This window comes from Pteropus alecto, unplaced genomic scaffold (genome assembly GCF_000325575.1).
Source record: "Pteropus alecto unplaced genomic scaffold, ASM32557v1 scaffold40, whole genome shotgun sequence".
NCBI lineage: Eukaryota > Metazoa > Chordata > Mammalia > Chiroptera > Pteropodidae > Pteropus > Pteropus alecto.
In genome coordinates, this window is record NW_006431919.1 from 8,457,018 (window position 1) to 8,474,575 (window position 17,558).

General features: G+C 40.7%; 1 pseudogene; it reads right to left on the reverse strand.

Annotated features, from left to right (window-relative positions):
* Window positions 1–3,595: 3,595 nt before the first annotated feature.
* On the reverse strand, window positions 3,596–3,714 carry LOC112475309 (annotated as a pseudogene).
* Window positions 3,715–17,558: the final 13,844 nt, after the last annotated feature.

A 17,558-nucleotide genomic window follows, 5' to 3' on the forward strand; every position in this document is an offset into this window, starting at 1 on the left:
GCTCTTTTCTAAACTCTTTTTAAATTCATTTATTCATTTAACAACTCTTTCTTGAGTGTCTGTTATGTATCAGGAATGTGTTAGGCACTGGAAATACACTGATACATGATATTGTTATCATCCCTGCTACCACTGGCTTTCAATCAACTGTCCCTCTTGGTGTCCTGGACCTCAAGCAGTGTTGTCTATACACGTTGTCTTTCATGACCATTAATCTTACAGTGGTCTACCTGAACCACATGTGTTTTCATGTGGGCTCACCATTGGGGCAAGTAACCATGTAGGAGTCTCTCCTGCCTAGGCACCTTTCCTGCAATAAGTGTGAGGATACAAAATAGATATGGAGCGGGGAAAGAGGCACCTGAACTTATCCGCCAGAAGCCTAGACCTCACTGAAGCTTGTACACATGTTTGTGAGCATCAAGTAATGGGTCTTAACCTCCAGGGGATCATTGAGAAACTTATGGGTCATACAAATGACCTTTGTTTCTGCTCTGCTTTCAATAAGGTCAGGCTTTTTTTTTTTTAAGATAATTTTTTTTTTTAAGGCTGTGAAACAAAATTGCCTAGTATGAAGAAGACTTTTTCAGATTCAGTTCACAACCACTGTCTCTTGAGTGTGAAATTCTGGGTGTAACCACATTTCTCAAATGGTGAAGGAAATAGGCAGCAGCTTTCTTCAAATGAAACCAAGCACCTAATAACTATCTTTCAAATCCGATAATCAAAGGTCTATGAATCAAACTCCCAAGAAAGTCTGCTGGGCGGGCTAAATTCCTTTACATGTTCTTAACAGAACAGAAATATCAGTTATACTTTTTAATGGAGAAAGGGAAGCTTCAAGTTGCAAGGAAGCAACAGGGAGTAAAACAATGATCTAGTAGGTTCTACATGTCAAGAACCTACTCATTTGGAATGAACAAAGATAGGGAAACTCTTGCAAAAGGACAGGTGAAAAATTAGTTTAAACAAGTTCCAGAATTTTTTTCACGTCAATGGGACCCTTACTTAAGAATATTATTCAGAGATCCAGTATGCAAAAGAATGAAAATAGATGTTTTAAAAGTGGGAGTTAAGTAGGACTAAGCCCGTTGCCACCCATCCCACACTTTTCCATCCCTGGCAAGTCGTAGAGCCTCAGTCCTTCAAGGAACCCAGTTGGAGCCCTGTTGATTTAAACCATGATAGAGAAGAAAGATTGTATTAATAGCTTTCTCCCCCTAATTTAAATTTAGAGTATATCATATGCTAGGCACCTCACTAACAAAATAATTTACATACACAGTGTTACAATTGATCCCATAAAATGAGTCTTGTTGCATTTGTTGTCAAGACAAGGAAACTGAGGTTCAGGGTGGCTAGATCATGTGCCCAACATTGCACAGTTACTAAGTGGCAACTCAGGGCCGACACCAAAGCTTCTGCTTTTAACCAATAAACTCTATTGTCTCTCTTTTTGACAGATTTGTTCAATTCTCATAAAGAACAGAAGAATTTCAAGGGATGTTTACAGAAAGAAGAGAGGGAGGAGAAAAAGGAGGAAGAAAGAGTAATGTGGAGGAGGCAGAGGCAGAGGGAAGAGTAAGACTTAGGCTAGTGACAAAGAGGAAATTAGTGTAAAATAATAAAAACCCAAGGAACCAACTACTAAGAAAGGAAACTCCATGGAAAATCCAAAGAAAGATAATACCATAGGAGAGAGAGAAAGAAGAGGTGGGGCTCAGATGTAAGGTATGGTCACTATTTACTAGTGACCAAAATGCCAAGATTTCAGTTAGGCCCCAACCCCCTGGTTCCTGTGATCTGATTACTTAGTCATTTAAAACCGGGGAAATCTTCGCCAACAAACAGATGGGCACAGGAGACTAACCCATGACACAGGAATCTGTAGGTGAACCAACCAGCTGCAGCTGAGCAGTCTTTTGGGGCACCCAGCTCATGAGGCCATACAGTGACCAGTCTTGGATGGTAGCTTTCCATGGTGTCAAGTGATCATTTTGCCCCCATTGACTGAAGTTTTAGCTAGGTTGCTGAAGTGACTGGGGTCCATGGGCCAACAGTGAACTTACCTAGAAGACAACCAAGAATCTGGCTGTGAGATGTATTGTTCTCCAAAAGAATAAAGCAGAGAAAAATAACCAGTGAGCATGCTCATGGCCTATTCATGGTGACAGGTCCCTGCCATTGGCTGGCTCACTTGTGGAGAATCAGTTGCTAATATAAATAGTATCAACACCATGCAGCACCCAGATCTTGGGTAGAGTTGCTGGCATAGGCCCTACTGCCATATTGGCTTGGATAAGTGGGTGACAGCTGTCATGGAAGCACCTGCCTGAGTGACAAGGGGCAGATCACTTCCTAATTCTCTGTCTCTGATCGCCTCTCTGAAGCTCCCTGATCATATTTGCTCTTTACCTACTTCTTCAAGTAAGAGATGTGGAGACTCAAGGCAGGAGTGTTAAAATGCAATGAAAGGACAGAAACTTTCAATGAAGACCTTCTGTATCCCAGGCAATTCACGTGCCTTCTCTGGTCAGATTGTCCCCAAACTCTACCACAGGCAGTATCAGCCCCATTTTATAGGAGATATTCAAAGGTTTCTGAGATTCAGAGAGATCATGCTGACTGTCCAATTCTTTTCCACTCCTTTTTGCATCCCCTTCTTTAGGTTTTCTTTAGGTGCCCTGTACCTCTAGTGATAAAACTTTTAGATACTTAGCCTTAACTAAAGGGCACCAGGATAGGTACCAAAAGCCTGGAGACCAGCCCTGGCAGGTCCACTTCGTGGGTCAATCAGATAACATGGCCATGTGAGGCAATCAGGAAAAGAATAACATGGAGAGGAGGGCGGTCAAATGAACAGTGCATGTAAAGATGTTCCGATGCAAAGAAAACATACCACTGCACCAGTAAATAAGATAAAGCTAGAGCTTTTCAGTTTACAGCCTCCTGACTAGATCATCCCTTAGGTCCTTGGGTGCTTTAATGTTTAATTTTTTTTGTCCCTCATTAAAACTAGCACATCCTTTGTCTCTTCTCTTCAGGCTCTGCTTTCTGTAGGTAGGAGTGGGTGGTGGCATGAGCTAATCAGATAAGCTAACCTCTATTAATGGGTAAATTAGCTAATGGGCCACTCCTCCCATGACTTAATGCCACAATTGGGTCAAAATATATGCCTTCTGATCTTGACCTGAGGGACTGACAAATGGCGGGAATTATACACTTCTGTGCTCAGCATCTCTGTAACTACACCCTAGGGATAGCATCTAGCACAAGGCTGGACAGGAACTGGCACATAACCTAGCCTTGTTTCCCTCCAACTGAGGCATCAATAAGATGACCAGAGTCTAATGACTGGACTAAAACCTTTAGGTTCTGTATTATGTGGTGTCCCCAAGAGGGGTGGGAGGTAGTGAGGGATGGGACCATGACAATTTTAAAGTAATTTAATAATATTTCAGTTAATCACATTTTATTTTTTATTTTTTAATTTTTCTTAAAATTTTTTTTTTTTTTTTAGGTGAGGCAACCCTTGGTTGACCTCACAGATTGCAAAATCCTTGTCAGCTTACAATCCCTTATTTTTTAATTTTTACACCTATAGCATCTGGTCTTCCTAGGTGGTCTCCCATCCAAGTACTAACCAGGCCCGACCTTGCTTAGCTTCTGAGAGCAGATGGGATTGGGCTTGTTCAGGGTGGCATGGCTGTAGAAAAGTTAATCACATTTTAAATTCCTAATAAACATATACTTTTTTTCAAAATAACAAAAAAATACATTTGTGGTAAAAAACAAAACAAAACAAAACAAAAAACTAGAAAGGTGTAAAGAGCGGAAGTCTCTGTCCCCCTGAGTCCCAGTCCCTTTAACTACAGGAACTAACTACTGTTAATTTCTTATAAATGTCTAAACGAAGGAAGACCACCTATAACTTGGATATTCTCTCCTTAGAGAAACAACAAACGAACAACAAACAAACAAACCCAATCTTCTTTCCTTTCTTCCATCCCTAGGGTTACAAACTACAACACTGTAATCTTGTTCTTATGAGTTTTGTCTTCCATACCCTTGGCCTTCTCTTGCTACTTCTATAGAACCCCTGCCTTACTCTCAGCTTTTCCATTTCGGAAAGTGCCTTTTTTTTTTTTTTTCTGAAAAAGACCTTTCATTAAGGGTTTATAATTGAGTATAGAAAAGATTGTAATGGATATAAAATGTGGGATCTGGAAGGAATTTTCCATAATTGTGGAAGCTGAGGCTCCAGAAAAATAAATACATGTGCTATCCTGGGTTTGTACAATGTTTTACTGTTTACAAAAGGGCCTTCCTGTTTATTCCTATATTTGTCCCTCTTGTCAGCTCCCCATATAGAGGGTTTATAATTGAGTATATAAAAGATTGTAATGGATATAAAATGTGGGATCAGGAAGGAATTTTCCATAATTGTGGAAGCTGAGGCTCCAGAAAAATAAATACATGTGCTATCCTGGGTTTGTACAATGTTTTACTGTTTACAAAAGGGCCTTCCTGTTTATTCCTATATTTGTCCCTCTTGTCAGCTCCCCATATAGGGGTAGGCAGCATGATTTACGCTGTACAGATGGGGAAACCGAGGTTCCCAGAGATTGACTTCCCCAACAGCCAGCGTACTCATTGTACTAGGGGCATGGGCATGGCAAGCCTTACCTCTCACTGACATTAATAACCTTATGGAGGGTAGGGAGGGTGGAGATGTAAGGTAATTCCTCAAATTGCAATACTTGGGAGGCAGGCTGTTTTGCATAAGTTGGCAGCCAGCCCTGGCTCAGGTACTCTGCTGACTTCACTTTCCAGGTTTAATTTGGTTCCTGCCTTGGGTTTCCCAGGCATGGAGATTGGCACCATCATTGCTTGAAGCAGAGGAGCAAGTGGAATGCCTGGCACTTAGCCAGGTTTAGCTAGATAATTAAAGCTTCCTGAGCCTCAATTTTGTCACCTCCAAAATGGACTTAATAACATCTACCTAAATTTTATAGAACTGTTGTCTAAATGAAAGGAAAAAATGTGTGTCAATGGCTTAGAGCTAAGGGAGGTATACTGTAAGTGCCCAGTAAATATTCACTGTGATGGTGAGCACAGTGGATGGTGACTGCCTGGGTTCGTACCTCACCTCCAGCACTTTCTGCTCAGCTGTGGGCACGTTACTGTGATTCAGTTTCTTTAGCGGTGAAGTGGTAGGATGGGAGAATCTGTTTCTTTGAATTGCTATCGCATTGAGACGATCCATGTATTGTGCTTAACACAGTGTGTGGCATATCATAGGCACTCAAAGAATGTTATTCCTTTTGATTACTAAGGCACAGAGAAGGGGCATGTAACGCAGGCTCAGCAAGACTGTGTCAGGGGGTTCTTCCTAGGTGCATTGTATCTGGGTTGTGTTTCGGCAGGTGTCAAGGAGAGAGCTTGGTGAAGAAGACGGGGAGGGTGTCACAAGCAGGCAGCATGGAGGTGCGAAATCACATGATGTGCTCTCAGAGCTCTGAAGGGTCTGGTGTGTCTGGACCCCAATGTCAAGGTAGGAAGTGGGACAAGTTGAGGTGCAGAGGAAGGCAGTGAGGACTTGCAGAGCCAAGAGCCCTGGAGGAGCTGGGCCTGCTGCCCCATCTCCTGGGGATGCTTTTTGAAGGTGGATGAAATTGTCTTCACAGACAAGGAATTAGCTGATTTGAACAGTGCTTGGTTGATTGGCATTTGCAAACTTCTACCTGTTAACCAAAGGCCCAAAGCTCACACTCTGGCTGGCTTCTCTGAGAATAGCCCATTAATCAACTAATGGCTTCTACTTTGGTAGAGGAAATGCTAATAACTGGAGGCTAATCTTATGACTAGAAGAAAGGAAAACTGCTGTAAGTTTTCACAGGGATGTAAAAACATGTTGACTGTAGAGCTTTATTACCCATTACCAGATGAGAACAGATTTGTTTATCAGATTCTCCTAGAATTTCTGTCTTGAAGCTGCCAGAAAGGTAAATTCTGAGATGTGAGGAGAAGGAGGAGGTGCTGGAGATACAGTGGTGCATTGTAGTTAAGGGGCCACTAGTTCCTCAGCAGGGAGATTGAGTAGAAAGAGCACTTGACATGAGTCCAAAGTCATGGGGGCCAGTCTCACCTTTGTCCCTAGGTTCCCCAAATCAGTGTACAGTGTTCTGTACAACATGGATAATAACGCTTGCTTGACTGGCATGAGCAGGCTGTTTGACAGTTTAAGTGTGAAAATACATGTCTGCAGAGACACTTTCTAAGGTACACCTAGAATAAAATCCAACTCAGCACCGATCGCACAGGCCTTCTGACAGATTATAGAACACACCAGCCTCTTTCCCACCTTTGTCCATTTTTTTTGCTTAGAACATTCTTCTGCCAGCTCTTGTGGCATTTTTGCCTCATCTCAGCTTCTATGGCACCTCCTTAGAAAGGCCTTCCCTGACTTATTGAAAGCATGCACTCCCCTCTGAGCCTCCACTGCCCAAGAGAGTTAGTGGTTAAAGACCTAGGCTCTGAAGCAGGACTCTTCTTGGGTTCAAGTTCAGCTCTGACACATATCAGCTGTTTGGCCTTGGGCAATCCCCTAATCTCTCTATCCCTCAGTTTCCACATCAATGAGATAGAGATATATAATAATATCATCCAGTTCAAGTTCAGCTCTGACACATTATCAGCTGCTTGGCCTTGGGCAATCTCCTAATCTCTCTATCCCTCAGTTTCTACATCAATGAGATAGAGATATATAATAATATCATCCTCACAAAGTGGTGTGGACAAAGGATGACTTTAATAGATGTCAGCTATTATCACTGTTCGTCAAAGCACTCTATTTCCTTTCTAGCACTAACCAGGTCTGTTATTAATTTGTTTGTATGTATGTTCATTATCTGACACCCGCCTGCTTCCATCATGGGATCTTCATGACGGCAGCGACCAGGTCTTTCTCAACCATTCTTATACACCATATATATGCATAACGCGATGCCTGGCACCTAGCCAATGCTCAAGAAATAGTTGTCGGACAAGGAATACACTGAATGGGTATTTCCCAGAACCAAGCCCTGAGGGTGAATGAGGCAGTCTGGGGACCAGACAAGGAGCTTGTCAGATGGTCCTACTTTGCATTCATTCTCCCCTTTGTAGAGCTTTCACTTATGTAATGAATGAGCAGTGAAACCCCAGACGCCTGAGTGCTTCCCCTCCAGCTAGCCCAGTATTTGACCACAAAAAAGGGGAAGAAAAAATAAGAAAAAAAGATGAGCTCTAAATCGCATGCTTCTTGGGACAGAAAATGAGCTCTCTTTTTCTCAGAGTCATGTGGGCATTGCAGCAGACTGGGGGTGTGTTTCACTGAGCCCCAGCATGACCAAGTGGTAAAGAATTAAATACCCCAGCCTAGGTATCAGCAGTCGAGGCTTTTTCTACCTCTATGTCTGACCTACCATGCAACCTTCCTCAAGTCACCTTACCTCTCTGCATCTCTTTAGTGTCCTCATCTGCAAATTGTGGGGATTGAAATAGATGATTAAAATAGAGTGGTTTTATTTGTAGATCTGGTGTAATTATTAATAATAACATCCTTCATCCTCTAAGTGACCTATACTGGATGATAGTTATAAGATTAGTTTGATTCAAGTCTCTTCCAGTTATAATACTTTGTCTTTAGAAAATTTTTTTTCCCCTAATTGCTGCTCCTTCCTCTGCCTCACCCCAGATCCAGGCTCAGACTAGCTTCATGCCCTGAGATGCTGACCTCCAAAGATAGTGTCACTTGGATGCATCTGCTCTCTGGCATCCAGTGAGGTTTGGCAGTGGGAGGCATCAGTAGGAAATGGCAGTGTGGGAAAGACAGAAGTAGAGCCATTGATCCCCTACTGCTCCCTTCCCTACAACCTTGTACTCACAGCTTTCATTGGGCTGGGCTCAAAGAACATTAGTTTCCCGTGGCTCCTTCAGGCCTAAGGATGGTAGTGTCTTTCTTGAGTGTATAGTCATTTCCAGCTTCCTCCTTAACTCTGCCTACACCTCTGGACATAGTCCCTTCATCTAACTCTCTTCAGTTAATTGTTTTAAGTATGTGTTTCCTGCTGCACTTGAACAAATACAGATTCTTTGACACTTTGGCCCAATCCACATCTGAGTCATGGGGCCCTTTAAAATACAGGGAGATCTTAAATCCAAAAGTAGGCTCATTGATGAGTCTTGAGTTTCTAGGGTGCTAGGAAGGCTGCGGACTAGCTTGTGGTGTAACGGGTGGCAGAAAGAAGGTGAGGGGGCATGATGATGGCCTTTGATCCAAATGCTGTTTAGAAGCCACCGTAGCAGCATGACAGTAAGACTAGGAAACTTACAGTACATACTTGACACATAATAGGTATTTGAGAAATGTGCATTGAATAAATAGTAAGATTTCTACCCCAATTTTATTATGAACATTTTCAAACATACAGAAAGTTGTAAACTTGTACACTCAACATCCATATACTCACCATCTGGATTCTACAAGGGAGATTTTCCTATACTTCCTTAATCACATATTCAACCAACCATCTAATCTTCTATCCATCTGCCAACCCATCTTATTTTTAAAATATTTTTTAAAGTAAATGGCAAACATTATTATACTTTTCCTTTAAATACTTCTGCAAAATAGTTTTTTTTTTAAATTACAAAAGCAGTTGAAGCTAATTGTAAAATTTCTGACAATACAGGATGTTTAAAGCGAAGAGAAAATATCTCTCCTTTATCTCATCTTGTTCCCCAGGCATAACTGCTGGTGAGTAGTTCTAAACATTCAGACATACATTGTTGACATTTTACAAAACTAGAATTATAGCATACTGATTATATTATATATTTTCATTTAACCATTTTTCACTGATGGACATTTACACTGTTTCTTTCTTTTCTTTTGATAAAATAAACAAGATCGTTATGCATTCCTTTATTCAACAAACATTTCATAAGCACCTACTATGTGTCAAGCATGGTTCTATGTTATGGGGATACTAGGAGAATAAGACATATAAGATCTCTGTGTGGAAATTTCATTCCTGTGAGGGAGACAATAAAAACCTGACAACAGCAATAGCAAAATGAATTATAGCCAGTTATGAAGAAAATAAACAGAACAATGGAAAAGATGGTGGTAGGAAGTATACTTTACAAAAGGTGGTCTGGGAAGGCTCTTTGAAGAGGTCACATTTGAATCAAGACTTGAATGATGAGAAAGAGCCAGTTATAAAGTCCTAGAGAGAATGTATAGCAAATGCAAAGGCCCTGAAGTGGGAACAAGCTTGATGTGTTTGAAGACTAGAAACAAGGCCAGCATAACTGGAGCATAGCAGATGGTTGGAAATGAAGTTAGGAAGGTAGCCAGTGGCCAGATCAAGGAGTTTGACTTTTATTCCTAGTGTGGTATACCTGATTTATTTTAGTCAATGGAAAATTATAGAATAAAACTAGTTCTATTTGACCTGTGTAGAATGGAATGTGAGCAAAAAATTTTGTGTTTCTGGTCAGTTGCAGCACGGGAAGCCATAACGTCACCCCAGGCTATGTGGCATCCTGAAAAGAGAATGGACATCAGAGTCAGAGAGATCTGTGTTCAAATTCCAACTGTATTGGTATACATCCAAAAGAAGTAAGAGTAAGGTCTTGATGAGGTATATGTATGTCTATGTTCATAACAGCAATATTCACAGTAGCCACAAAATAGAAACAACTAAACTGTCCATTGATGATGAGTAGATAAACATTTTGTTTATCCACTCATCATCAATGGACAGTTTATCCACTCATCATCAATGGACAGTTTAGTAGCTTCTATTTTGTGGCTATTTTGTGAATTCATACAATGGAATATTTATTCAGCCTTGAGAAGGAGGGGAATTCTGACACGTGCTACAACTCGATGTACTTTGGACATTATTCTCAGTGCACTAAGCCAGGCACAAATAGACAACATGTATAGTCCCTAGAGGTACCTAAAATGTCAAATTTGTAGATACAGAAAGTAGAATGGTGATTGTTAAGGGCTGGGGAGAGAAGTGGGGAATTGTTTAATGGGTATAGAGTTTCAGTTTTGCAAGATGAAAAGAATTCTGGAAATTGGTTGCACAATAATGTGAATGTACTGAATCCTATTGAACTGTACACTTAAAAATGACTATGATAGTAAATTTCATGTAATGTCTATTTTGCCATAATTAAAAATTAAAAAAAAATTTAGTTCCATCACTTACAGGCAGCGTGACTTGTCCAATTGGTCTCTCTCAGCCTAAGTTTTTGTGTATGTAATAGGGAGACAGTAATACCTCCTAGCTCTTGTGAAGACAGAATCAGAATCTTCCTTTGCAAAATTTGGGATTTCAAGCTTCTCAGCCTTCCCAGGCAGCTAAAAGACCCTTTCAGTGAATCTCAATTGAGGTGCCCTTATACCTAATACATAGTAGATGCTCAGTGAATATTTATTGACTGTCTGACTGACTTCACCTGTGTAAACATGATCTAGAAGGAACCATACATGTAGGGAGCTATGTGCCTGCTATGTAATTGCTATTCCATAAATATTTATGTGACAGGTGAATGAACAAAGTAGATGATACATCTGGCCATGAATTGTAAAGCAATCTCCCTGTTGCAAAATATACAAGATTTGTTTTCTCATCTAGGACTATAATAGTTGCTTCAGAAAACACTAACTGAAAGCCTCACTGACTAAGTCTCACGTTAGCATCTGTATGAGTTTTATATTGCTAGAAAATAAATTTCCACAAATATAGTAACAGCTCTCACCAGGCTAAAATCAAGGTGTCAGTAGAGCTGCGTACAGTACTGGAGGTTCTAGGGAAGGAACTGTTTCCTTGAACATTTTGATGGTTAGCAAAATTCATTTTCTTGAGGTTGTGTTACCAAACACAAGGGGTTCGCTTTGTCTGTATGTGTCAAAGCCAAAGAAGAGGTTTATTTAAGGAAATGGTGCCAAGCTTGGAGATACAGATGAGCTAGTGCTCAAAGACCTGGCTCCTCGATGGCCTCTAGAGGATAGATAAATGTAAGGAAAAACTCATGAGCCATGGTAGCTAAGGGGGATTGGGGTTGTGGGCTCTACTGATTGGTCGGGGCTAGAGTAGGGGGCAGTTGATCATTGCTTCAGGTCTTGATGTCAGCTATGGCCTTGTTCTGTCTGGTTTCAAGAGGGTGCCAGTAAAGTCGATCTTCCTTTAGGAGCCTGAGCTGAAACCTACTGAGATCAAGGTGTTATCTTTTCGTTTGACTGAAACTCTGTTTCTGTGGTCAACAGACCTGAAGCTTTGCTCCTAAAACTGTCTGATGTTGACCTAAGGGCTTAATGATTAAGAGAGTGGCCAGACAGTATGCAAAAGGCTAAGGAAAGAAAAGAAGCAAGTGAGCCCCAGGCCAATTTGAATCAGGGAGAATGAGAAGAGAAAAAGTCATTTTAAACAAGTGAAGATTTGCATGGTTACAATTGCAGGACAGAGGTCCTGTTTCCTTGCTGGCTATCACTGAAGGCCATTCCCAGCTTTGAGAGGCCTCCCGCATTGACTGTGACCACTTCTTCCATCTTCTAAGTCAGCAACTCTCCATTCCTCTCATCTCTCTAACAGGGAAAGGTTCTTCACTTTAAATGACTCAAGTAATTAGACTGAGCTCACCTGCAGAATGTGGGATACTCACCCTGTCAAGGTCCTTAAACTTAATCCCATGTACATAGCCCCCTTGAAAGACTAAAAGATTCTGGGGATTAGGGCATGACTATCTTTGGAGGGTTATCATTCTGCCTACCAAAGCATTCATTATCACTTTAGAATGAATTGGTTTTCCAGAGCAGATGGTTGTCTCCAAGCAAAGAGCTTTGGGAATTGAGGCTAAGGAAAGAGAAATTTGGATGATGAGAGGAGAGCTGAGGCATTGGCAGGCCTGTGAGGGATGCTTCGGCAAGTGGTTCCTGGCTTTATGGAATCCAGGGTGCTAAATGAAGAAAGAAATCTTCACAATGCCAACAAAGTTAAACTTTGAGTGTCTTACAATTTTCCTTCATATCAGTTCTGTGAAGGAGAAAGCACTCTTCGCCTTCCATGAATAATCATAATACCTCTCTCCATGATTTTTATCAATTAGTTGATGGATTGATACTGGTTCATTACTGCCAAAAATTGAAGGATGCTGCCCTTGCTGGCTTGATAAAGCTTCCAAATGTTATCAGAGTAGGCATTAATTTAGGTACAACCAGCACCTGGCATTGGCTGTGTGTGCTGTCACTGGCTCTTATAGCAGGTTCAGCCCCTTGTCAGGAACCTGTGGTGTCCAATGCAGACCTTTAGGTCACTTTCAGAGCTTCCTCTCCAGAGAGTCTAATAAGTTACATTGCTAAGATGCTATCTGTTTCAAGCCTTTTCTCTTTGCCATCGTCCTTCCTCCTTTCTTTTCTTCCTCTCTCCTCTCTTCTCTATTTTTCTGATGTTTGAGGATCAAAATAATGAAAAAGAATATAAACCATTTCAACTCAGGAAATAACCCAAAGAGATAAAAAGAAATGTACAAAGCTCACTGCTCTAATCTTCCCTATAAAGGAGTATTTTTTCTGGTTCTCTTGTTTGGGGAAATGAGGCAACCTGAGGCTGAAATCCCATTGCTTTGAGGGGTAGGTGGGGCAATCAGCTGCCTGCTGATGTAATGCAGGTAAGAGAGAGGAAATGGCCACTTCCAAGGCCCTGGGAATTACATACAGGTTTCAGGTAAACGATCGTTGCAATTCTCCTGTGTGTCATCCCTACAGTGGGATGGTGGGGAAGACTCTTGCTCAAGGTTTGCTCTGAGAGAAGGGGTGTGTTGGGCTTGGACCTTCTAGATGCCACAGTGGGAAGCTGAAGTCCCATTTGGTGCTAATCAAGGTCATAGCTCTTGGGAATAGGGGTTGCAACATAGAGGAAACTCCTCCTCCCTCCTCTGACCGCACCCTAGCTTCTCTCATACTTGGGCTTCCCAGTTACACCAGTCATGCCAATGAGGGAAGCTCTAGGAGGACATTTGGGAAAGGAGTTAGAGAGGTTGAAACCATTGTCATGGTATCATCAAGAAGACTCCTTGGGAAACCCAACATGAAAAAGAGGTAGTTGAGCCAAGAAAAGTCATCAGACCTTTCTTTTGGCTTGAGGCATTACATACATTTTAATAATAATAACCGAATTAAGAATAACAATTATGACTGTTGAGCCACAATGATGTACTAATCACAATTTTACAGGGATTATCTTTACACTACCTCTGTAAGGTAGGCATTATCTATATCCTATAGATGTTGAAATTGAGAATGAGGGAGGCTAGGAGAATTGTCAAAGATCATAGAGCATGTGTGATAGGGCAGAGACTCAGGTTCTGGTTCACAGATTTGTGGAAGGCACTTTGTGTCTCTCCCTGTCTCATTCCTCTGCCTGCCTATCCAGAGGCAGTCTCTCAATTGAGGTTAGCAAGTGTTCTCCCCATTCTTCACTATGTGTGTCCATGGCCATAAATGATATGTAGTACTGTGTGTTTTAAAATTTTACGTATATGAAAAAGGGCTAAAAGTGATTAATTACAGAGAAAAAAATACAAATGGCTATTAACTATAAGATTCACTATGTCATTCATCAAAAGAGCAATACAAATTAAAATTACTTTGAGATGCCATTTTTAAAACCCGTCAAATTGGTCAATATTCAAGATCTGGTAACACAAGGTGTAGAAGAGGCTGTGGGTAAAGAGGCACTCAAACTTTGTGGCTGAATAAATTGGTATAACCTTTGTTCAGGGCAATTTGACAATCTTTATCAAAAATGCAAAATTACAAAATTACAAAAGACAATTCACTTTTGGAAATTTGTCTATAGATATATTTGTACATGTTCAAAAGCACATGTGTTCAAGGTTATTCACTGAAGTATGGCTTGTTTAAAAAAAGACCAGAAACAATCCACAAGACTGTTACCAAACTCAAGGGGTGCATTTTGCCTGCACACATAAAGCCAAAGGACACACCGACAGGAGTTTGCAGCAAAGAAAGTAGAGGTTTATTTAAGGAAATGGTGCCAAACCTGTAGGCACATGTGGGCTAGTGCTCTTAAGACTTGGATCCTCAATGGCCCCTAGTAGATAGTCTGCATAGAGGAAAACTCATTAGTCATGATAGCTAAGGGAGATGGGGTCATGGGCTCTACTGATTGGCTAGGGCAGCTTGGATAGGAGGATGTGGTCATTGCATCATGGTCTTTTTGTCAGTCATGGTATCGGTCTGTCTAGTCTCAGGGAGATGCCACTGGGTGGTTCTGCCTTCATGGGTCTGGAGCTAAAACACAACTGAGGTTAAGATGTTATCAGTTTGACTGAAACTCTGTTTCTGTGGTCAACAGACCTGAGGTTTTGTTCTTGAGACTGTTTGATGCTGACCTAAGGGCTTAATGATTAAGGGAATGGCTGTGCATTATGCAGAAGGATAAGAGAAGAAAAAAAAATCAAGTGAGCACAAGGCCAGTTTAAAGCAAGGAGAACGAGAGAGCAAAAATCATTTTAAACAAGTGAAGGTTTATACGGTCACACAAACGTTAATAGGGGACTGGTTGAATAAATTATGGTATATCCTCTTCAAGTACAAAAAAAAATGGAGACACTCTCCGTGCTAATATGAAAAAATTTCCAATGCATATTAAGTGAAAAAAAGCAAAGTATAGAAAAATATTTATAGTATGCTACCTTTTGTGTAGCAAAGGGGAAAATAAGCCCATGTATCTATTTTTGTATGTGCATAAAGAAACTCTTAAAGTTTACATATGAAAAATAATAATTTTGCATGTGAGAGAAAAGAGAGTTGAGATGAGAGAAAGGGGGAAGACTTTTAAATGTAGTCCTTAAGAAATATTTTCGAGCAATGTGGATGGACTATGTTACCTATTCCAAACATTAAATTAAAAGAGTGGGATCATACAGTACAAGTCATTTGCAACTAACCTGTTCCAATCTGATTTATGTTTTCAAGATCTATTCATGTAGTCACAACCTTGATCTTTCCTTTAATTACGCTGCCTTGAACTGTAGAATCTTATAGCCAGAAATACTCCTGGAGATGACCCACCTTCTTACTTTCATATTGCAGGAAAGAAAAATGAAGGTGCAGAAGTGGCAAGTGCCTTGCCCAGGCTGGCCCAGCAGGTCAATGGCAAAACTGGGGTTAGCCTTAGGTCTTCTAACCCTGAGAGTCTGGGGCTGCCTTTCTTCCCACGCTCCCAATGCCCAAACTACCTCCTGATTCTTACTCAGAGATTAGTAGCTTTATGTGTTACACTTTTTTAGGGAGTTTACCTTCTAAAAACAAAGCAAAGATAACATTAAACAACAAACTAGTCACCTTTTTATGCAATAGGGATTGTTCCCATTTCCGAAGTCAGAGAGATATGCTTTGGGGTGAGGGAGATGGCGGGGAGGGGGATGCTAATGGTGGTGTCAGTAGCCAGGGATGAAATAAATTCTGTAGTATCTCCTCTCTCTTTTTATCCTCCTAAGTAAATAAACAAATAAATAAAATAAAGGAAGAGAAAAATACAAACAAAGCCAAAAATAAAACAACTAGGTCATCACTTATTCACTTATAAGATTGGTTCTGCCTTCGGCTCAGGAAGGAACTAATTTGTGGTTTGAATGTGTAATGGCATCACTGCAAATATTATTATTATAACAAAATGTTATTAGATGTTTTGTCTAATAAGCCACTGCTCACAGTAGATGAGGCCTCTGCAGATCAAATTCTCTGGTCCATCAGGCAGGACCCCTTAACCATCCTAATAGATGAGGACATTTTAGGATTTACCTTGATAAATGACCCAGCCCTTCTGGAATTCTTATAGTCAAGCACGGTGTCAGAAGTGATGAGAATACAAAAACCTTACAGTATGTGCTTTCATCTCAAATTAAGTAGTATAGATGGGTGGCTTCCTAAATTTTACATCAAAATAACAGTGAAGTAGCAGCAACAATGTGAAGAGGTCCTTCCCAAGCTTGGAATATTGGTCATGTTCGAGATTTTAACTTATAATTTCATGCAATACTGGATTCCACTTCATAATACAAACATATTTGCTTTAATGTCCACATTTATATTCTATTTACCATCTCTCTCTCCCCCAGTCTTCTAGTAAAATTGATGCTTTAAGAAGATACGCTATGTTGACCTGTCTAAATCTCAGCCTGGATTAACCAGGAGTTAGCAGACTTTTTTTTTTTTTTTCAATAAAGGGCCAGACAGTAAATATTTAGGCTTCATGAGCCATTCTGTTTCTGTTACAACTACTCAACCCTGCCTTTGTAGCATCGTAGTAAAAGCAGCCATAGACAAGACATAAATGAATTGGCATGGCTGTATTCCAATGAAACTTTATTTACAAAAGCAAACCGATTTGGCTCATGGCCTGGATTTGGCCTGCAGGCTGTAGTTTACCAACTACTAGATTATACAATAAATGTCCAAGAGTTTATAAAAAAGAAATATTTTCAGCTGGGACAAAAAAGGAAGAAGAGTGGGAATAGAAATTCCATTAATCATTGAATGCTACATAGTATTTCTAAGAGCAGAGAGAAAATGACATCATTATTAGTAGAGGACCAGTGTAAGCAAAAGCAAATATTTTTAGGTTTATATGTAGGTGGGGTACAGTAAATAGATCAACTTGTCTGGAGGAAGAAACTTGTGTCTAAGAGAAGCATTCTAAAACATCAGGGCTGGAAGGGACTTCGCTGATTATTTGTTTCTTATTGTACAGATGGGGAAATTGAGGTCAAGACTGATCTTGGATCTGGAAAGAGGCTGCTAAAGAGTCTCAGAGAGCTGTGAATACTAGGCTAAGGGATCCCAGCTCTGCCGCACAGGCCAGTGATGTTTTGACATATCATCATTTGAACACTTATTCATTAATCAAATTCCTACATGCCATGTGACCAGATGTTCCAAGAGGAGTTCCCTTGGGATGGAGTTAATTCTCATCCTTTGTACACCATTGTGAAATAACACCGTGGAGATGGCGATAAGATACATGTGGAGAAATCACCCGGGCAAGTGCCAAGAATACAGAAGCTTTAGCCTCTCATCTTGCCATCACCTTGATCTACAAGCCCAGACCAAATCCTGAGCCCTTCTGTGCTTCCACTCTTGGTTAAACAAGAAGCATTCATTCTCATCTATCAGAACCAATGGCCTGTGTCTGTCCTTCTTTTCTGCCTCCTCTCACCTCCAGCATTGAAGTTGTAAATGATGAGGACACTGGAGGGGGAGGTGCCACAACCTTGTGTGACCCAGATATTCATTCTCTACTAATTACTGAGCACTTCTCATGAACTGGGTGCTGAAGATAGTGAACAAGGTAAGTGGGCTTCTGCCTTCATGGGGCTCACATTCTAGTGGCATGTGTATGGGGGAACACAAGAAAAATACAAGTAAACAAACGAATAACAGAATTTCAGATGGAGATTAGTGCTGCAAGGGA